This window comes from Phalacrocorax aristotelis, chromosome Z, assembly GCF_949628215.1.
Source record: "Phalacrocorax aristotelis chromosome Z, bGulAri2.1, whole genome shotgun sequence".
Lineage (NCBI taxonomy): Eukaryota > Metazoa > Chordata > Aves > Suliformes > Phalacrocoracidae > Phalacrocorax > Phalacrocorax aristotelis.
The window spans coordinates 3302037-3325751 of record NC_134311.1 but is presented as its reverse complement, the minus strand read 5'-3'; the positions used below and the strand labels follow the sequence as shown (position 1 = coordinate 3325751).

Below are 23715 nucleotides of genomic sequence, written 5' to 3'. Positions count from 1 at the left end.
GATGTGAAGTATGGCTATTAAAGTCCACAAAATTCTCAAAGCATCAGTGTGTATTTGGCTGCTCCCAGGCACCCGGGACCTTCTGTGGAGGGGATAAGTTTGCAGCAAGTATGTGTGGCTGAGAGCTAGAAGAATTTGAGCTTCAATCTTGCTCAAGGCAAGGATTTTTTTCTTTCTCTGAACAAATTAGTTGCTCCTTCTCTCTCCGTATGTTACTAATTTCCCAGCTTGCTAAGCCGGCCTTTTCATTCTTTCCCAATTTCTCTTCAATTGTAGAACCCTTTGGACTGAAATGTATGAGAAAGTTGAGGTCGTGGTGTAAATAAAAGGATTCAACATTGAACAAAAATGGTAGGAGAGGATGGAACCACGGAGCAATATTGCCAGGCGTTGGCTAATAGGCAGAAACAGCCAAATTCTCACTCCTGGGAGTGCTCAATTGATGTCAGCAGGAGTAGATCTGTAGCCCCACCTGGAGGCATTGCACAGAGACTAATTGCCGCAGTGTGCACCTTACCAGGGGCAGCATAATAAGGGCTGAATAATAGAAACTCTGGGATTCATTTGCATAAGCTTCCCTGGCCTACAAATTCTGGAGAATTTTTGGCCTTAGCTTTTGCTCTTCTTTGTGGGCCCGACTTCTTCCAGCTGGATAAATAGCCATGGATAAAAGATCTGTTGCCTCAGGTGAGCAGCCGCAGGGGCAATTTATGCAGATGATGAGGTAGGATTGGAGGGTCTGGAGCAGGATGAGATGGTGTGGAAGGGCCCTCTGCTTGTTGGTTTTGCGAGATGCTGTGAGAGAGCTGCCTCTTTTTCCCTCCCCTGTGCCCTGCCTTTGTAGCTCACCAACATACCTTCCATTACAGGTAGGATTTTGCTATAGAAAATAGGTCAGGCAAGATGACGATTACATTTATTAGGGGATTCACTAAAAACGTTCTTGCTGAACGTAAGCCACAACTCAGATTTTAAGCATGTGGTGAGACTGATGCTAATCTCGTCTTGCAGCATGGATGCTGGGAAGCCAAAGCAGTGATGGTGGCACCTTTAGGTAAAATCAGAACCGAGCCCTGCACGTGCCAAACATTTCTCTTGCCCGCGGAACCCAAGCTCTCTGCCAGTCAAGTAGCTGTGCATTACGAAGCTGAAATTTACTCTGTGTGTGAGTGCAGATCTCTATCATATGTGTTGTGGGTGGTGTGCTCTCCCAGTGTGTGACCCACCTGCCAATATGTTAAGGCACTCTGCTCTGTGATTTCTTTTCTTCCTGCCGCAGTCTGATTCCTACGTAGGAAGTCATTTGCTGTCTTGTACCTCAAAGCCCTTTTGATGAGTTTGTGAAGAGCTGTTTCTGAATGGGGTTCTTTGTCGGTTTTTGATATTTATTTTTTTTTGCATGAAGGTGTTATTGTTTGGACTTTTTTTGTTTTCTTGCCAGATGGTGGAAACAAACTGAAATGATGGTTATGGCTAAGGAAAAGGATGTTGTTGAGAAGGATGATTTTAAAACACCAGGTAATAGGCAGAGTTTCTGAAAGATGTAAAATAAGTCCTTTTAATTAAAAGAGTTTTTAAGCTATTATAATTTTGAGTCTGCAGGGAGGGAGGGATGCTTTGGAATTCAGGTTCAGAAGCTTAGGTTACGTAAGATTGCCATGCTATTGTATTAATGAAAATAACATATATATCAATTAGTTATCATACACTATATATTGATGACTGATCTTTGCAATAACATGTTATCATCTGAGTTTTCTCTACTGCAACTGCATTTTCATTTACTCTTGGCAAATTGTTACAATTTCAGGGTTGGTTTTTTTTTTTCCCAGTCAGTTTTAAATTTAGCCTTAAAAATTGCAATGCCGTCTTCAGCCAAGAGAGACAATATAAAGCAATATTTTGTGTCATTCTAATTACTCCACAAATAGATGCTAAAATTGTTTTAAGAAATATGCAACATCTGGGATGCTTCTCTGTAACCATATACTGCTACTAAAATCTGACTTTTGAAGAATGTCTTCAGCACAGTTTCATCTAAGCTGTTTTCTTCAATCCTTCCTAAGCTATTTAGTTCTTAAAAAAAACACCTATTTTTGTAATTCAACACAACTTTTACCAGTACAAGAGTTTGGTAGGTAAATAGCAGGCAATCAACTGATTTACTGCCTTGTGCAAGACTGGAAGGACAATGTGCTACTGGAACAGAAAACTCACAACGAACTGGTTCAGTCCTCTCTGCGCTGCTCCCCCTGCCTCTTTTGACTGTAAAAAAGAATGATTCCCTTCAGTGTTCATACTTTATGGCAATTCAGAGGTCAGGCTCGGGTGACCAGCCTAGACAGCTTGGTCACCTGTTGCTTGTTAATGTGATATTTTCTGTCTTCAAATGGTGTCCCCCCACCAGCATCCTCTTTTCTGGGGTAATGGAAGTGATGCACTTGGCTAAGTACAAAAACATCCAAGCTCCAAAATGTGCCAGTCATGTAGTCTTAAAAATGTTGGAGTTGTTTTAGAAATGTAAGTGGGAAAGCTCCCTAAGAAGTTGCACGAGGCAGTCTCTGAGCGCAATTGTTTTTTGCAGAGAAATTTTCAAACTGAAATTTGTTATTTAAAACAACTTTTTTTGTTTGTTTGTTTGGCTTTTACATTTTCTGAAATTGTGATGTAATGACAAGTCAGGAGACACAGCCAGTAAAAGAAAATGGTGAATTTTGAGGAGCATATATGCAACATATGTATTTCGTATTGTTGATTTGCATGAAAAATGCGATTTGACAGAGAACTTACACAGCTTATAATATAGGGATGCTAAGATTTCTGTTTGAAGAAGGCAAGATTTTGCTAAATATATAACAGATTTCTGATTTCTGGAAAAAAATAGATTATTATCTGCAGTTGTCGATGAAGTCTATAACTTCTGTTTTTGCCATATTTCATGAAATCAGCCTCTTAAAATTTGTGACACGAAGCACAGATCCAAATATATTTAGTGCAATAGTTAGCAGAAGCTAATGTGCTCTGTCAGAAAACTGAATCTCTTGATTTTTGTGTGTGAAGTGATTATGGTGAGAGGGAATATGCTCACACTACCCAGATGCAGAAAGTGGAAACATCAGATTAAAATGAGAGCATTATTTCTCTAAAGAATTATTATGAAAATATTTGAGAGAGGCCACTTCACAGCCAAAACATATGCTTAACTTCAATAAATACTAGTTTTCAAGCTTATTGAGATCTATCTAATCATCCTGTTTTAAGTTGGCACTTCTGATTACAACAGTAATTTGTTCCTGGTGTTGGTCTCAAGTACTGTAGACTAGCTTTGCAAAAACAGCTCCCAGACAAGTATTGGGATCCTTTTTGTGTCACTGAAACCTGCTGTTAGTTTGTTTCTGGTATTTTTACAGAACATTTCAGAACTTTAATACAAAGAACATGGAAAAAAAGAAAGGAGTAGAATATGGCAGATCAAGATACTGAGAATTTAAAAAGAGTAGCATGAGTTTAACTCTCCTAATTTTAATTTCCATGTATCATTTATTCATATGTCATCATGAGAAAGGAAAATGCTTTTCAAATAAGGAGGAAACTTTATTCTTCTTTTTCAGGACTTTATTTCCTTAATATCGCAAGACATTCATCAAATCCTCTGCTTACCAATTACTAGAAAATAATTGTAATCCAAATGAAGGACTAAGAAAATATCAAATAATGCAAAGAATGAGCACAGAGCTTGCACACAAAATAGCATCAAGATGCAGCAACAAAAATATATCGATATAGAGCAATCAATGCCGTGGACAATATCTTTTAAATCTATCATGCTGCCTTTTGCCCTTTATATTAAGTCAAAGGGAAGGGGCTATAATGAATGAGCAGGTCTTTATTGTCGTCGGCAACAGTTCTGTAGGAAACCTGGCAATATGACATTTAACGTGATTAATTCTGGGTTGTAGCTCTAGTTTATTTTTTCCCCGTGTGTATGCATAGAAGAGTTATTATTAATTAAAAAAACCAAACCCAATATAAATGGAGACTATTTCCAAAAGGTATACTGCAAGACAGACTCAAAAATAATAGGTTATTCATATATTTTCAGTTATATATGCCTTATATTTTCACATTTACCTTTTCTTTCCCTTTTACAGTACGGTTTACCAAAGCGAAAGTGCTTAGGATTGTGAATGCAAGGCTGATCAGTTTATATCTAGCTTCTTAACAGGTTTTCTACATTAAAAATAACACATAACTGAAAGGAATCTCTAGCTATTAGAACATACCATGAAGTATACTGTGTAAAACTTTGATATTTTTTCTTACTTCATATCAGAAGGGGGCACTAGTGATCCATTATAAATAGGCAGTGTGACATTGCTTTTGTTGTGCCATATTTAATAATAATAATAATAATAATAATGATAATATAATTTCCCCATTTAATATTGAGGGCATTTGTGTGCATAATTAAGATTATAAATATATAATGGTAATTCAAAAAGTTAAATAATTAATAGATTGCATGTAAATATTATCTGTTGCCTCTCATTGTCTTTTTGTATTATTATTGAAATACTGTTCTTACAGTTTGTTTACGATCTGTAACAATGAACTAATCGTGATTATTTAATACCTAATTTTGGTGATTTCTTATATAAGAGAGGTGAATTCTAATTGTAAAAGATCTTGATAATGTCAGTTCAATATATTCCTGGAAAAGGCAGAAATTTAGATCCCACTGTTATAAAAGCCATTTACGTATGTTGAGATATAAATTATCTTATAGTTATTACAACAAAGAAAATGTATTAAGTATTCATATAATAACATTTGTGTCGTTTCATATTAAATTAAGTGGGTGTAAAAATATTCTTTACCATGAAGCTCACTTACTTTTTCTTGTTGGCTTATCTGATCCCGTACATTTTAGCAGATTTGCTAGTATTGCTTTGGCCTGTAAACTGAGGTCAGGATGAGGTGGCTTTGCCATTTCATAGAACCAACCTTGGTATGTGAGCTATGTGAGCAAGAAAAAGCGATGAACAATGATATGGTTTCTATTCTTTGTCCTCATTTTCTTGCTGTCTATAGGATAAAAACTGGCACAGTGCACAAAACTGCAAAAAATGTAAGTCAGTAACAGCAGGAAAACCAGCTGAATTTTTGATTTGGAGTTTGCTGAGTGATACTACATTGTAATAAAATACCTACTTACGAGATGTGTAGATGGCAGCGTTTGTGAAATAGTATCTACCCACAGATAATTAGATGCTCTTTTGAAATGTCCAATATTATTTACATGTATAAAAAGAAGGGTCAATGAGGAGCTGAATTTAGCATTCAGTAAATTAAGTCAAGTTCCACACATTAAATACAGTATCTGTAAGTGTTTTATGACACTAGAATAGGTGCAGATATGAACCTTCCAAAATATAAAATGTTATTTAGGGCCAAAATAGCTTTCATTAAAATTATTTGCAAGTTATCAACCACTTGCTGTGTTCATTTGCTCAGGTGTAAATCCAGAATTTTCTTTGTTCCAAGTGCAATTAAATCCTAAAATGGCAGTAAGAATAAAGATTCTTTGTACCTTAAAGGCAACTTCAAGAGATCTATTCATGAGTATAGATAAGTACTTGATGTATGCGTGTAACTAGGCATTTTTCCAAAAAAAGTGCACTTTTTCATGCAGGAAGCTATAGCCATTCTAGATCAGCCATTTAATCCAAGCAAGCACATATCTGACCTCGTACCCTTGAATCTTAGGTTCTTTTATTTCAGTTTTCCTAACACCAGTTGTCCTTTCCAGATAATTATCTATGAAAGTTACTGTCAGGATAACTGGAAACCCATTGTTTTCTAATGAGGAAATGTGTCTGAATATCTCATGTCTACCATGCCATCTTGAGTGAAATCTATTTTTTAAATTTTTTTAATGACAATATCTTAAAATTGAATAAGGAGTTTTCAGAAAACAAACCCGGGCAAGCTACGAGTGTAGTTTTTCCTGTGGCCTGGATACAGCCAAGAGATGTCTGTTTTGCATTATCTCCAGTCACTGAATTGACTGTGTTTTTATCCTCCTTAGTTATAATATATTAATAGTGGTAGCAGTGTAGTGACAGAAATGTGGCACTTGGCATAGGCTTCAGAATGTTTTTGAGAAGCTGAATAAATAGGTGTATAGATTAGTACCTCATGAATTATCTAGTCTACCCCCTGGTACTGCTTACACTGAGTTCCAGGTCTTTTTGCTTTTGCAGCCATCAATACCTGAATTTGAAGCTTTACATTATAATCTGCAACTAGCTTGAGAGCCTGCAAACTGTCTCAGCTTATTTCAGTAACCACTAATTTTGAGGCTTACTTAGTATTAGTTCAAATGTCTGGTTTTGTGTTCAGTCACTTCAGCTCAGATATTTATTACTCAGTACAGTGGTAAATATTAGGACCGTATTGGAACTGACTTCTTAATGAGTGCAACTTGACCTCCAAACAGAGAAACCCACAGTTTTGTTACTTATCTAAATTCCACCATTTGTGAAGTCAAAGTGAGCCATTTTTCATGAAAGGCTGTTGATCTTTCACATTCCTTATTAGTCCTTAATTTTACTTCATTTAATTATCCCTGAATCAACTCATTTGTATCCATTAATGCACAAAGTCAAAACTACTTAGGTATGTAAAACAATAAAAAATTTATTGCCTATTATTTTGCGTTTTTTCCTGCTGAAAGTAAAAAGGCATGCTTATAATTGCCTAGCATGAGTAGATACTGGTTTGTTTTGTACTAGACAGGCAGATATTGTTCAGAGAGGCATGCCTGCACGTTTCTCCTTCCTCCTCCCTTCACTGAACTCTTTCTCTAGTCCAATGCTGATTTGAAAATCACCATTTTGATTCCCCCTTTCCTCAAATTCTTTCCCCATCGTTTCCTCATAAGGGAGATTTTTTTAAAGAATTATCTTTTCAATCCTGAAATCAAACTAGTTTCATGCATCTGAAAGGGCAAAACCCACAAATGACACGTATTTGTATGTACACCAGTATGTATCTCTGGCCTGCTGACTTCTTATTGCCATTATAAAAAGTTTTGGGGTACTAAAGAGAGGGAAATATTCAGGTGTCCAAAACCACACTGGGCTTAAATTTAAAATTAAGAATCTGACTTTAGACTACTGGGGATTTACAGATACAACATCTGAAATATGGTGCAGGTATATTACAGCTAATGTATTATGCGATTTCAAATCTATTCCAGTGAAAAGCATAACTTTGTCCTAATTTATATGACATTTGCAGTTACTGCAGAATCCAGAACTAGATAACCCCAGGACACAAGAGTCTTTGCTCCAGAATTTAAGGTGAGATTGTCACATGGTGCACATGATTTTGATGAAGGTAGAATAGAATAGACAATTTCAATTGGAAGGGACCTGCAGCAATCATATAGTCCAGCTGCTCATCTAGTCCAAAAAGTTTTGCAAAAGTAAAAACTAGATATTAATCCTATTTGCAGTGGTGTACATTTAAAAATACTTTACTGAAATTTCTGTAGTTATTCCACATTACAATGTGGAATATATGTAAAATATGTAACAATATCAATAGTTACTCAATCAAGTCAACTCCTAGATTATTAAAAAAAAAGGAGTCGATAAAGGTGTCTTATGTGCACTTGAACTGATGGAACTAACTGGTTTGTAGCTCGCCAGTCTCAAAGTTGTGATGAGCATTTACGCTTTATACAAATGGACTGTCAAAAAACCTACCTGATTCAGGGGAGCATTAAGAAGGTGTGAAAAAGATTTGTAATTGTGTCTCCCCACTTTGTTTGTGTAGGTCAATAAGCAAGGCATTTAAAATGATAAGTAGGTTTAACTTAATTCAAATAGCAGAATTTGAGCAAGCAGCTGATTTCAATGTATAGAGTAAAATCTGGAAGAGATGAAGTGATCAAGTATCCTTAAGCTTTCAACAGGTTGAGCTGGAACTACAGAACTCTTCCAATGTTAGTATTTATACTAATCAATCATGGAAAAAATCCAAATTTTCATATTGATGTCATCTTCACAGGGAAGGAAAAATACAGTTTGTTTTCCCAAGTCATCCTTCAATTTTATCCTAAATATATGGGAGACTGTGATCTGTCAGTTCTTTCAGGAGTTTCAATCATAAACACAAAAAGAGCTGTTCTCTTCTTTTGTGCAGTGGCCTTCATTAATCACAAAGTGTTTTGTGGCCTTTTTATGTATAATAGAATTTTATTGGTTTTGTTTTCCAGAGTTAAATAAAGGTACAGAGAAGTTATTCCACTTTTTGTCCAAGGCCACATAGACAGTCAATGCTCACGAGGAGTCTCATATGGTTCCCTGATGACTTTTTCAACTCTACAGTTCTCGCGCTTACACTAACCTCTTGATTAACTTGTCTAGGCATGGAAACTCCTCTCTTAAATTTCTCTCACAGATCATACACTGCCATGATCCATCTTGCATTTCTGAAAACTTGAGTGTTTTCTGGTTTTCTGATTTCGACCACTTTCCTCCTCCCAAAACAAAACGGCCTGAGGAAGTTTACATGGCTGTTCAACAGAAAAAGGGACTTACAAGATTAGAAGGAGTTGGGCCCTGATGATAATTTCCAGTTTAGGGTTAAAAAAAAAGAATAAAAAAAATTTTTTTTTCAAACAGATTACATCCAGAAAGAAATATGACTTATATTTTTTGCCCTCTAGTTTCAGAAAATAGGTGATTTCAATGCAGTGAAACATCAGAAAAACTTTCATTGCATGTACTTCTTATGTAAATATTTTGTTCCTAATGGACTTCATGCTTTTGTGTAGATTCTGGCCTTAATATAAAGTTACTCTGTTTCTTTAATCGGCAGCTGAAATGCCATTGTTAATGCATTTTTTTTGAAGGAATGTCATTGATATTGTTACTTTCTCTGTGATGCTCCTATATACCATTATATATACTATATATACTACTATATATACACTGTACCTATTATACTTCTGTCTCTATGCACAAGACTTTTGGGTTTTTAACTTTTTTTTGAAGGGCTGTGACTGATAGCTAGTTGAGAGCTTGAATACAGATGCAAGAGAAATGGACTGGAATTTTTGAGCTGGCTATGTTATTTTGAACATGAGACACGGCAGAGAGGAGAAATAAGATAAGACTTCCATATAATTTTGTGGACTTTTCTTTCTTCTTTGTTCCTTTTTTCCATTTGTTTCATAGAATAATGTCAGCTAGAACGCGAAGCCTGGAATGGATGTTGTGCATTCTGTAAAAAGGCTGTAAATATTCCCATTACTCCATAGCCTCAATGTCTTCCTCATAAAACATGCTAACGTGAGAACTTAATGGTTTGTCTGTTCTTCAGAGTGGTAGAGAGAGATTATGGTGGATCCTGTGGTTGAAGCTGCTGTATCTCCCCGTCTTCTTTCCTGTCCTCTTGCCCTTGACTCTTGAGTCACCATCAGTAATGAACCTTCTGCAGGCCAAATCTTTCCCTCAGTGGATATGGCAGTGAAGTTTCTGAAGGATATATTAAAACCAGACTTTTCAGTTTTGACTATCACATTGGCAGCGATAATGTCTATATTTAAAGGTGCTATTCAGCTTCCATCGCAAACTTCTCTTTACACTCATATGTAACTGCATCAAAAATTCCCTTTAGATTTCGACCTGTTATTGATCTCATCGCAAATGTTTTTTCTTTTTTCAAATTCCAATTAAAAATTATCACTGGAATCTTAGTCTTCAAAAATTGGTGGATGAACAAGAGCAAAACAAACACGTTTAGACTCTGAGTCTACAAAGTGCTGAACAACTTTCTACAATAACCCAGACTGCTGAAAATAGGAGCGACCTTGCAACATGAGATCACTTCAAGAATATTAACACTGAGCACTGTTGGCTGGAATCCTTCCTGAAATTTCAGCAAGCCAAGTTTATACCTGGCTGCTTTTGACAAAAACACTTTCACTTCCTTACAGGACCCAAGCGGACTTTCAGCTCTACCACAGAAATCCAGTAAAATCTAAGCAAAGTAAATCAGGTTGAAGTATTAGGGAATTGCTTTTCTTTGACAATTACACTTTGTTACTACTTTTCTTTCTGCTTCTCTATTTCTGTGCACCCAGAAGTAGCTTCAGGGCTTCAGATGTCCAGGGCAAAGGGAGGAGATGCAGTGGTGATGGGGTGAGAGGGTGATGAATCACTAAGAAAAGCCGGAAAGCACTGGGAGGAAGGACTTTAAGTCTTGATCAACATACAAGGAAAAGGAAAATGCGTATTCATAGGTTGTGGGAATGGGAGGGAAGTGCTAATGGGTGATGCTGGAAAAGTTATGTGGTATTATTTCATTTTGAATAAGTGGCCCTCAAAGTCAAAACTCTTGACATCATTGTGTGGTAAGTGTAGTTAAAGATTTTGAATACACTTAGCTTGGCCAATAAAGTCTTAAGAGAAGTAGAGTATATGATTTTTATTACAAATATAGAAAAATAATTTTAATCTTTGAAAGCGTAAAACATTAATAAAATATTTAAAGGTAAAAGTCCTTATTACCTTTCTTTTCTAGCTACAGGATTTTTTTTGTGGTTGTTTCTTTTTGAGGGGAAACCTATGATTTGACAGCCTATTGGATGGTATTGAGAGATGGGAATAGCTATCCTTAATGATTAAAAAGTGCTTGAGAAGGGCTGGGGTTGGTGACACTTTTATTGATCTCTGACTATTTTCCTGAGAAAGAATTATGACATGCACATAAAAATGAAAAGAACTACAGAACCAGAAGATACAGCTTTGGCTTTGCATGTTGATTTTTGTTTCCTACCATGTTCCTTTGGAAAGACAAAGGAAGTATATGGTTTTTATTACGCATTTAAGAAATATGACATATTTGAGCCAGTTCCAGGCTTTTTCCTACCTTTTCAGTGTCAGGATCACCGTAACTGTTGCAGAACAGCTCAAGTGGATTTTAATCACAAAAAAGAAAAAAAATAAAAAGAAAAGAAGTGATTTTGGGAAGGGCAAATGGCAGATAATGTGACAGCAGAAACACAAGTCTCACCGTCCAGGTGAATTTCAGGACTTAGTCATGGCCAGTGGAGTTAATGGGTCACCTGGTGGTCTTCTTTCTGACTTACCACAGGTAAGTTTTCAGGATCTCAGTGCTAAAGGTAAAGAGGTGCCGTGGTGGTCCCCATGTCATAGCAGTTATTTCAGTAAGGCTCCTCTTTTTAATTTCCTGTCACCCTAGCGCTAGTAACAGATAACTAGTTCCCGTATTAGACTATCTTTAGTTTTTGGCAAATCTGCATTGGTCTTTCTTTTTCCTTGCATCATCTTCTGCTTATCAGCCATGTCTCCTGGATGTTTTTGGGTAGGTGGGGATTATTTTTAGGTTTTATAATTTTTTTTTTACTTTCTGACAAAAGGTTAGTGTTTGCGGTTTTCTTTTTAGGTTTCATGTACTCTTTTTTTTAATTCTCTAGGTCAGGGTGGATTGGACAACCATTTTTGTTTTATCTAGGGAAGCTTAAGTAGTGGTATACCGTGGTGCTCTGATGGGATCCCATACTGTGGCATTGATCCTGATGTGTGGCCGGATCAGAAGCTTACCTGCGCTCTGTGGTAAATGCAATAGGTCTGATACTTCTGCCGACAAAGTTTCTCAAAGCTAAGTGGGAACTGGGCTGCAGTCTCAGAGAAATTGCACTGGTAGTTCACATCCCACTTCTATTTACTTCAGTACTCTATCCAATGACATAATTAGGTGAAAGCCTACCAAACGAAGCAAAAGGAGGCCCTTGCAAAAGGTAAAAACACAAGTAAGAAGATCATGTTGGACTAGTTCATTCAGGCTATTTATTGTAGCTCAGGGCCAACTGGGAAAAGGACTAACCACGGGCAAGAGGATGACTAGATGACCTGTGGAAGGGAGGAAAGCTTGACTTCCAGCACCCTAAGCATAAAGCATAGACTTGTTTGTACAACAGGCCCTGAAGAAATGAGAGGAGGCAATGAGAGTTGATAAGAGTACTGATGATTTAATTTGTGTTTCTTCAGTTGAGCAGGAAGAACCAAATTTCAAATACTTGAATGATGATTTTCTTTGGGAAAATACTACAAGGAGGCATTTCAGTGTTATTTACCCCTTGATTAGCTCTACAGTCTTATTCACTTTGTGCTTTCATGTCTAATGACTAGTTTGCATTAATATGAAAAGATTTAATCCCTCCTCTTTCCAGAGTAACTTAGCAGAAGAAATAGTTCATACTGAGACATGGTGGAACACAGCTGGGTAGAAGTCTCTTATTATCACAAAGGAAACTAAATGCATACTACAGCATGAATACTTTTATTCATCAAAGGGAAATGATTTCGGTTGGAATGGGTGACCTGAGTATTGTCTGTCAGTACAGTATTTTGCTCCTAGAGTATTTCAATGACATCACACCACCAATTGCTATATACTGCATTTTGCTTCCCTTTCTTAATAGCTGCTACCTCTTAACAGTTGCTGTAACTACGGTTAGGAAACTAGCTATATGGTAGCGGCTCAACATTGGCTGTACTTACGTATGTTGACACTTGATTTATAGGAAACTGTGCAGGGTAATAGATTATTTGAATTCAGGGTTTCAGGGATTGCTTTCTGCTCAACCCACTTAGTAAGTAAGTAAAGGATTGAAGTTATTTTCAAATCACTATGGGTGTGTTTGTTTTACCTCCTTTAGCTGCAGAGATAAAAATCTGTCACAAGAGTTTGACAACATGATCTCTGTAACACAAACTATCACAGAGGAAAACCTATTTTTTTTCTGCACAACTAGAATGAAAGGATCTTTACACACTTTTTATGGTGAATATGATAATATTTGTTGGAAGAAAGGATAAGGTGGATATTCTGGAGCATAAAGTAATGAAATTATCGTTGGAAGTGCTATTAAGGGAGACAATTCATGAGACCTTCCTTAGGCCTTTCGATCTACCTATCTAGTAATGTTCAGGACAGTGTAGAAAAAGTATAATGTTGGAACAGTTATTGTCTACTTGAAAGGTTAAAGATCATCAAAGTTCAGGAGTGGGAGTCAAGGAGAGAAAAGGAGGCACACAGGAGCAGCAAACAGAATGGAAGGTGAGCCCGGTCTTCTGACACTTCTGGCTGCAGCAGGAAGAATCTAATTGCAGTATTGCTGCAAAACCAATTGAAAATAAATGTGGAAATGGCCTTTGGCCTTTGAAATAAACCTGACAGTTCCCTGATGGGAAAGCAAAGCAGAAGATCGTCTTGAAGAACTGCAAAAGACTGCCCTGGCCTTAACTCCAAAGCCTATAGGAAGAGAACACAGTGAAAAATAGATGGGACAAAATTGTAGCAGAAAAGCTAGATGTAAAAACACTGCTTGTATTTTATCTGAGAGTGGAGAGAATGTCCTCTTTATACTGTTCCCTTATTAATTTTGTTCAGAGATCTAGACTCATCTCAGCTACCATTTTGCATGTCATGTAGGTTTCCAAGGTAGAAACTCTTTCTGTAGTCATTAGCTAGTTCAGACCTTAGGCTGAAATCTCTGGGTGTCTGTCTTCTGCTTCTCAATAACTGTCTAAAGTTAGTCCATGGACGAGACAGGACTTATATGTATGTGTGTATATATATATATAAATGGCTACACTGGGTAGCTCTGAAAGGTAGCTGGTTTAAGATCAGGCATGGGGATAAGAACTCCCATTCCAGTTCTATGGCAAGGGGTGGAAAAATCCTGTGGTTTTTAGTGCACTTTCAGCTGAAATGGGGCTGAATCTGTCTGAGAAAATAAAGTTAACACTTGACAAGTCAATGGCAACCTGACCATCTTTACTATGCTGCCTGGTATCTCTCTGACGCAGTAGGGATCCAGTCCACACTTTGTATACTGTCACTCATCCTACCCCAGACAGCGAACATCAAGTTTCTCTGCCTTTTATTTTTATATGTAGAGTCAGAGAGAGAGAAATGATATGAGACTGTCGCTATATAGAAAAACACATTAACTTTGTCAGTGGCCAGAGAAATGACAATGTCAAGTGACAAAGGCATACATCAAAATAAAAAATGTAGTGTTTTGCTCATTACCTGGTGGGTAGCATGTATGGTTCTTTGTTAACTTTCCTCATGCTATAGTGTGCTGGGCAATTTCTCAGCACCCTGTTGAGCTCCAACAATTCTGCTTAAACCAATAAGCCTGGTCAGCACCTGTTACCCTCCACCCTGTCCCAGCTGCTTTATGGTTTATGTGAATCAAAGAAAGCAGGAAAATAGGTTGAATCATTGACTTGGGAAACCAAAGACGAGTCCAGTCTAAGTGTGAATAAAAGCATCAGGCTAAGTCTAATTCCCAGAAATGAAAGATACTCACTTGTTTCAGTTGTAGCCTATTAATAGTACGTGCAAGGTGGTAAGAAACACAATTGTTTCTAACTTTATCATCTTCTCTTCCTTACTGGTTATCCCAAGCTTTCCATGAAATTGGTAATGCTTAATCTCAAGGATTAGTGATTTTCTTAGTTAACTTCATCTGAAATACTTCAACAGCCTTTTTTTTTTTTTAATTTTAATTATGCCTATTTTTGGTCCTCTTTCAGCGATTAGGTAGTTGACATACAGCATCAGATTTTCTGTGTGCTGGATGATATGTGATATCAGAGGAATCCCTTGTTTGCTCAGTTCATCAGCAACGACCAGCTACACAAATGGATAAATAATTCATAGATCTCCTTCTTAGCCAAAGAAATAATATGAAAACTTGATTGCAGTACAAAATAGATAGAGCAGATATGTACTACCTAATACAATTGTAAATACCTCATTCAAACAATAACAAATGGATATTTGTTTATTAGCCCTCTTCATCACAGGCTGCATCTCTATTTCCTCTAACTCTGAAATCTACCTGGACACACACTCTGATAAAATTTGCGCTTTCATGCCCTCTTAGAAGTCAAAATGCTTTTCTCACTGATGAACAGGAGAGGGCTTGAAGGGTCACAGACAAGATCCTTGTTAACAAACCTAACCTTTAGCCCCCTAGAAAGAGAATTACAACTTTCAACATTTTTGTTGCTTGTTTCTTTTTTTTCTGTTTTAAACCAAGCAATGTTAACTCTTTTTTTAACTTCCTTTCATCATGCAGTTAGCCCTGAAAAAATGAATTATTATGAAAGAAAAGGGCAGGAGGGCTCCACACCTGGCAAGGACCTGTGGTAGAAAACTGCGCAGCATGTCCTGGTACTCTCCTTCCATAAGGCAACTTGGCTAGGGCAGTGATGTAGAGCAAACATTTTCCATGTCCACCATAAGTGGGCAATGAATGCACATGCTGCATTCAGGTCTGGCACTGACACAGGATGGGTTGCAGCGGAATGGCCTTTCATTCCTTACCAGTCTAGACTCACAGCTTGTTTCTGGACCGAAACTGACTTGGGACAAGAGGAGCTGACATTTTTAGATCTTTCTGGGGATGATTCTCTTGCTAGAGGCCGTCATTCTGACTGACATTATCTCTTTGCTGCTCCAGCCTCAGAGAGATAGTGGGAAGGACCTTTGGTCTCCTTCATCAGAGGGAAATCAATGTCCCATAGTGATCATTGGGCAATTACTCTTTTATGCCACTACTGCATGGGGATGATCTTCAAGAGATGTAGGAGGCCACCTGTGCCCCTGGAAACCTGAGTTCCCCTCCTCAGTGAGGTCCAAGCCCTTCACTGAGGAAGGCTGCTGTCAGAGATGCATGCTAGACAGGACGGTCATGAGCAGACCCTGAAGGCAGGCAGATGTAAAAATTCAGAAAAAAACCCTATTTCACATCTGGACAGTTCTTTATTGAGTACTGCCTTCTTTTACATTGCCAGCTGAGGCAGTATTGAAAACAGTGTGTGATCCTTTCTCTGAATCTCTAGCCATCACTGCTTTTTTGTTTTTGTTATTCAGTCTCTGCAATGTGGTGAGCACTCTCTAGAGCCTGTTCTCACCGTCAGCTTTCTTTTCTCTTTCTCCTTCAAAACAGTGACACTTTGAGAGCATGGGCAGATGTTAAGTTACAGCAGACTTTGAACTGAAAGTCTTCAGAAGCATAGTCTTTGGAAACATAGGTATTATGCTCTTCTTCCATACCAACAAATGTGGCTGGTGAGCAACATGGCTCCAAGAGCTAGGAACAGGCCTCTTCTTCCATTAAGTCTGTTGTCTTGAACTCATGGGTGGACTGAATGGGCTGGTAGGGCAGGAAGAGCTCGTCTGTTTAAACTACACGTAAGGTTTTCAAGAAATTCTGCCCGCTTTCTTTCCTGATTTAGGGGAAACACTCAATGAATAGTTTCAACTTTCTCTTGGTGTTTTGGAGGCCAGGTTAGGCTGAACAGCTTCAGGCTAGGAACCCTATATTTAATCTTTGAATTTTAGACTTTTTGCAGCATTTGGATATAGATCAACTTCCTGCAAATCATGGGACCTGGGGCTTTTGTGGAAGGGGGAATAGCTGACATCCTGATGGATTAATATGGTGCCTGATGGATTTCTTCACTCATTGTATGATGAAATGTATAATTTCAAAAACAAAATGAATCCTAAGAAAAATCCAAGCAAGATTATGAAGGATTATTCTCTACATTAAACATAATTAAATGAGTACTGTACGGAGCTGGAAGCATGTGGCTGAGTATTCTTTCTACTGTTAATGTTGAGGCCTGTTGCTTAAATCAGTCTGATTTATCTGCTCATTTGTTTGACTGCCCCAAAAAATCCTTTTAACCTGACTTGTCTATTAAAAAAAATAATATGAGAAAGACAAACAAAATCCCTAAACTGCTTGTAAGCAGTATTTCCTCACCAATCTGAGTTTCTGAGCATATAGCTTTCCTACTTCTCTATATAGAAGAAACTACCAGCTAACTTTTGCGGCAATGTGGCTTATTCTTGTGGGCAAGCTGGAACATTTGTCCCTTAATGGGTCTACAAATTTTTTGCCTCCTTTTGCTCACTTTTTTTTTTTTTTTTTTTTTTTCACAAAACGGGGAATTTTCAAATCTGTAGAGCACAAGGACTATCAGAGTTGGGGATAGTAGAAGATTCACACATTTTTGAGAAAATTTTCAGGAGTAGAGTTTACCTGAGATGTAGATTTTACATATAAAAGTATAGATATTTTCTTCCTTCATTTAGTTTTCATCTTCTGTCGTATTTAGTTTCTACTTTATTGTCTTTGCCATTTAGACCCCGCTGATGTAGCTGCTACCCAGGCTGGAGGGCTATGAGGACTCCAGTCACCTTCCTTGGTGCTTCTGTCAATCAGCAGCATTTAGAAGACCCATATGTTATTTTTTCAGAGTTGGTCCTCATGGAACTGTACTTCTTAAATTGTTATACCTGCTTATAGGGAAAAAATTATTGTATAATTGTATACTGTATAACTTGTATAATGTGAAATAAATTTCCCATTATCCTTAAGCAGTGAAGCAAGTGTGCTTTTGTCTATAGGTGTTTATAAAAGCTGAAGTATTATGTGTTTTACTATTTTTTGAATGTATAATTGAGAACACCAGAAGCTGAGTAAAAACCTATACTTTAGTCACTTATAAGATGCTGGTCAGGAAATACCCATGATCATATGTCATAAGAGATAGCTATAGCAGGCACAAGGAACTTTGAATCGTTTGAGCTATAAACCATTTACATAAAATTCACCCCGTCATGTTTTTATGTTTTTCTGTATTCATTGTAGAATGAAACAAAATTACATTGCTTTTACAAGTCAGATGAAGATATTCTACTTTGTAGACATTTTGGCCTATTTCTGCCTGATGATGTTTGCCTTTTATATCTCATTCCTGTTGCTCGAGTAGCTAATCCCATAAAATCAATAGCTTCTTGTGCATAAAATATAAACATCATCAGCTGTTCCAAGCTATTTCTTATATACAAAGAAGTAAATTCATGAATTTGGGAAAAGATTAAGTAGAAAGATTGTGTGAGGTTAATAGGAAAAGTCCCTACCGCCCTGCCCCATTCACTGTTAATCCTTGTTCCTGCCCTATAATAAAAATGAAAGTCTCCTTAAAACTTTTAAGTATGTGATTGTGAGAACTGACCTGTGACTATTTTGACAATTAGCAGTTATCCACTGGAATACTTATGCCGGAAAAGTTGCACAGTCATTTTATGATTTTGAGCCATGCTCTTTGGCTGGTATCTTGAAATGAGCCAAATACATGGTATTTCATGTTATGCTCTTCATCACTGCTATGTTTGCGTTACTAAAAATCTTTGCACAGATGGGCAGAGGCAGTGCTGTCAGAAAATTTTCAGTTGCAAATTCTCTGCTAAATCCAAGCTTTTTCTCCCTCCAATTGTTTAAAAATAAAACAAAACAAAATGCATAATATGCCTAGTTCTGGTTATCTTTTATGCTAACTTACAGCAAAAATGTATTGCCTAACTTTCTATCTCTTTCTATTCCTCCAGAAGAAAGACTATTATAAAGAATGGGGATTACTTGGTTTATTTCATCCTAATGCTTTCCTGTTTTTAGCAATTATTTTTCCTTCTATTTTTTTTCCCCCACTGTTAGCTTTTTTTCTAGTATGGTTTTACATTACCAGGAATAGAGGAACTGAAGGATATCAAATAAGATCAAAGCTCTTCATCCATCACTTCATCTAAAAGGCAATCTGAATCTACCTTGAATTTTTGAAGACTTTAACTAACTCTTTTCTATCCCTCATGTTCAGCAGAAAAATCTGATGCCTCTCATACTGGCAAATGAAAAAATGGGAAACCTGCAGTCTGCTAAGTTGGAAAAGAGCAGTCGTAGATTATCTCTTAATAGTGTATGTGCATGGAGCAAGATTACCTCCTTTTCCACTTCTGTTCCGTTCGTGTTAAGGCTGTAATAGTGCAAATCAGATCATATATGCAAATACGCATGCAGAATTTGTTCTATTATGCAATCATTTGTACTTTATGAAAATGTTCAAATCCACTTTTTTGTGAATTTGGAATAGTTGTACAACTAAAATTATAGAGTATGAAATACGGTATGTCTTGACATTATTAAATATATACTATGTGCTAATCCCCTGTTTAAACAGATTTATTCCTCCAGTGTGGGAGGAGAATAGGATATGACCTTGGTGACTTCTGATAATCTATGAATTCAAAATAACTAGCTCATATGCATACTATAACATGAAATACATTTGAATAAATAATATCTTCAGTTTTCCTGAATTAGAAATATATTTGTAGAAATGGCTCTTCTCCCTTTTCATTCAGGTTGTCGAGTCATCATCTCTACTTGACCTCTACCTGCTCCTGAAACAAAGCCCTCAGCTCCTGTCCTCCAAACAGTTCTCCTGTGTCACTTCTTCATGAAACCCACCTCGCTGTTATTGTGTAGATCAACCAGTAGAATTAACTAAGAAGACCTTGTTAAAATGAAATAAAGCCACGTTGCAAGATTATCACTGCAGTGAAAGAGTAGACCTATTGCCTGCTCCAGGGTTTTCCTCTGCAAAAGACAGCAGGTGAATCAGGTGTCAGGGAACATACCTGGAATCAGCTGAAAGGTGCCAGGGATCTTTCTGTTCCTGGGGTGGCTCAGAGTCAGGAGGTGAGAGGCAAATTACATCTCCTTTGGCTTTCTTGCTCTCTGGGAATGAAATCTCTGGGCATACTTTTCCGATAGAAGTCTCTTCTTAATATTTTGAGATGTTTATTCAATTCATTCATTACTAGTCAGGCTACTGATTTTGTCTGCATCTTTATCTATAACAAACTCTATGCTATATATACATATATATGCAAACACACACATGCACACACATACGGACATATATATTTATAGAAATACATATACACATATTTATATGTCTATTCTGCAAACCTATTATGTATAGTTAGGTATAAATATATCCACAAACAACATTATTATATATAAATACATGTAAGCTGTCATTAAATCTGATTATCATTTCTTACTTGCAGAAAGAGTATGTATGAAATGGTTTTTATGTTGCTTTTTTGAAGACTCGCTGCTAATGCATTGGTATTTGGTGCTCAGATATTTTAATATGCTGCATGCCTGAATGCCAGATGATTATCTGACAAAGGAAATCTGGTGTTAAACAAAATGAGCTAGTAGTACATTTAAAAACCCCAACTCTAACAGAACAACAGTTAAGTACATGTATTGTATTTTAAAAATTTAATAGCTGCCTATTGCCAGTATTGTCTTTGTCCATGTTGACTACAAAAGGATAAATACAGTGCATACAGTAGGTCCCTCTGGTTATACCATGAACATGACACATGTCATCCTATGATAAATTGGCTCTGTGTCTGTTCAATTTCAAATCCAAAGCTCTGGAGGCAGAGGTGTTAGGAAGCAGGCATAATTCTGGCGAGCAGAGGCCTCAGATGCACGAAATTAGTGTGCATAGAACAGATAACAGAAAGCGAGAGGGAGACTGAGAGGAAGTTTGCACAGGTTTGTCAACTTCCTGCCGTTTAGGTAGTATTGGCAGATGTTAGGTGTAAAAAAACATCTGTAAGCATGATAATGAATGTTATCAGAATTTGAAGTGACAACTGTATCGAGCACAAATGCTGTCCTGTTCCTTCATTTGCATACCAATTAAATAGAAGACCCAAATATTAGGTTCCAGAATTTGTTTGACAAATAATCTGTGGGGCTTACTCGGTACATCTGGGTCAGACACGTTGGCTGTGTGACAGATGCAGTGTCAAAAGAAGATTTTAACATGGAAAAAATGTATTCAGATTTTTACTAAGTAAGTACTGTGCTTAAAGCAGAGATTAGAAGACAGTCTAGTTCAGAAATTGCTTTAAACATAGTGGTATCTACCTCTCTCTAGGCAGTTCATTGTGCATTACTGTCAGGTCTGGTATGTGAGACATGTTTCTCACCAACTACTGAAGAAAGCAGTAGGCAAAAATAGTGCTGTTCTGTACCATTATATTGTGCAGCTGTGTTATTCCCTGGGTAAATACATATGTTTTGTGAGACTACTCAAAGAGTAAGAGACTACTTGATATGAGTAAGGATGGCAGAATCAAGCATTGCATGCTTAAACATTTATGTAGAATTTTACATTTTTCATGCTGGTCTGAAATATTTACGGAGTAGTTCATGTCTGGCGAAGGTTCAGGTCAGTTCTTGTTTTAGTAAAACAAGTTCACTTGACCCTGACTTTAAACCAAACTTGAGCCAAAGCAGGATAGCTGTTCTCTTGGCCAATGCTGCTCTGATAAACTCAACCTGTATGCCTTGCTAATATGTAGGTCTCTTTAACAACTTCTGTGGTATGCCACCCATGTAGCATTTTATTTTGTGCTCTTCCATAGAATCATAGAATCGTTTAGTTTGGAAAAGACCTTTAAGATCGTCAAGTCCAACCGTTAACCTAACACCACCAAGTCCACCACTAAACCACGTCCCTAAGCTTTCCAGCCACTCTGCCCCAGGCCTGGAGCATTGCCTGGGGTTGGTGTGACCTGAGTGTAAAACACAGCACTTGGCCTTGTTCAACCTCACACAACTGGCCTTGGCCCATCGATCCAGCCTGTCCAGGTCCCTCTGCAGAGCCTTCCTGCCCTCGAGCAGATCAACACTCCCACAAAACTTGATGTCACCTGCAAACTCACTGAGGGTGCACTCGATGCCCTCATCCAGATCATTGATAAAGATATTAAACAAGTCTGGCCCCAACACTGAGCCCTGGGGAACCCTGCCTGTGACCGGCCACCAGCTGGGTTTAGCTCCGCTCACCACAACTCTCTGGGCTCGGCCATCCAGCCAGGTTTTTACCCCACAAAGAGTACAACCATCCAAGCCATCAGCTGCCAGCTTCTCCAGGAGGGTGCTGTGGGAAACAGTGTCAAAGGCTTTACTAAAGTCCAGGCTGACACATCCACAGCCTTTCCCTCTTCGACTAAGCAGGTCACCTTCTCACAGCAGGAGGACAGGTTGGTCAAGCATGACCTGTCTTTCATAAACCATTGCTGATGGGGCCTGATCACTTGGCTATCCTGCACATGCTGCACGATGGTGCTCAGGATGATCTGCTCCATAACCTTCCCCAGCACCAAAGTCAGACTGACAGGCCTGTTGTTTCCCAGATCTTCCTTCCAGCCTTTCTTGTAGATGGCCACGCCATTTGCTAGCCTCCAGTCAACTGGGACCTCCCCAGTTAGCCAGGACTGCTGATAAATGATGGAGAGTGGCTTGGTGAGCACTTCTAGATCCCACAGTACCCTTGGGTGGATCCCATCAGGTCCCATAGATTTATGTGTGTCTAAGTGGTGTAGCAGGTCACTAACCATTTTCCCTTGGATTATGGGGGCTTCATTCTGCCCAGGGAGCTGGGTACCTCGAGAACAAGTGGTCTTACTGTTAAAGACTGAGGCAAAGAAGGCATTAAGTACCTCAGTCTTTTCTTCATCCTTTGTCATTGTGTTTCCCCCCCGCATCCGATAAAGGGTTGAGATTATCCTTAGCCCTCCTTTTACTGCTAATGTATTTATAGAAATATTTTTTATTGTCTTTTACAGCAGTAACCAGGTTAAGTTCTAGCTGGGCTTTGGCCCTTCTAATTCTCACCCTGCAAAACCTCACTTCTTTGTAGTCCTCCTGAGTTCCCTGCTCCTTCTTCTAAATGGCATAAACTCCCTTTTTTTTTCCTGAGTTCCAGCCAAAGGTCTCTGTTCAGCCAGGCTGGTCTTCTTCCCCAGCAGTTCATCTTTTGGTATATAGGGATGGCCTGCTTGTGTGCCTTTAAGATTTCCTTCTTGAAGAATACTCAGCCTTCCTGAACTCCTTTGACCTTCAGGGCTGCCTCCCAAGGGACTCTCTCAACCAGTCTCCTAAACAGGATGAAGTCTGCCCTCCGGAAGACCAAGGCGGCAGTTCTGCTGATCCTGCCTCTAACTTTTCCAAGAATCAAAGACTATTGTTTTGTGATTGCTATGCCCAAGACGGCCTCCAACCATGAGATCACCTGCAAGTCCTTCTCTGTTCACAAAAAACAGGTCCAGTAGGGCACCTTCTGTTGTTGGCTCACTCACCAGTTGTGTCAGGAAGGTCTCTTCCACACACTCCAGGAACCTCCTACACTGTTTCCTCTAGGCTGTATTGTTTTTCCAGCAGACATCTGGTAAGTTGAAGTTACTCATGGGGAACAAGGGCCAGAGATTGAGAGACTTCTCCCAGCTGATTATAGAATATTTCATCTATCTCTTCATCCTGGCTGGGTGGTCTATATCACACTCCCAAAACAATACCTGCCTGGCTGGCCTTCTACCTGATTCTTACCCATAAACACTCAATTCTATCGTCACCATCATTAAGCTCCAGACAATCCAAACACTCCCTAATGTACAGGACCACCCCACCACCTCTCCTTCCATACCTATCCACAGTCATCCATTGCAGCACTCCTGTTGTGTGAGACATCCCACCATGTTTCTGTGATGGCAACTATATCATAGTATACCTGCTGTAGAATGGCTTCCAGCTCCTCCTGTTTGTTGCCCATGTTGTGGGTATTGGTGTAGAAGCACTTCAGCTGGGCTATTGATCCTGCCACCTTTACTGGGGAGAAGCCTTAATTCCTATGAGACTTCTCAGGCACTTCAGTGATT

General features: G+C 38.2%; 1 long non-coding RNA gene across 2 annotated transcripts in view; it reads left to right on the top strand.

The window, feature by feature from the left end:
* Positions 1 to 20678, top strand: part of LOC142050691 (uncharacterized) — a 147380-nt gene extending 126702 nt beyond the window's left edge. Inside the window, exon 4 of one of the 2 annotated variants that reach the window (XR_012658094.1) lies at positions 19330 to 20678. This is a non-coding gene — a long non-coding RNA (uncharacterized LOC142050691). Of the gene's footprint in view, positions 1 to 17271; positions 18382 to 19329 lie in introns of those variants that run through there. The other variant, XR_012658093.1, reaches the window with a different exon arrangement.
* The last annotated feature ends 3037 nt before the right edge of the window (positions 20679 to 23715 follow it).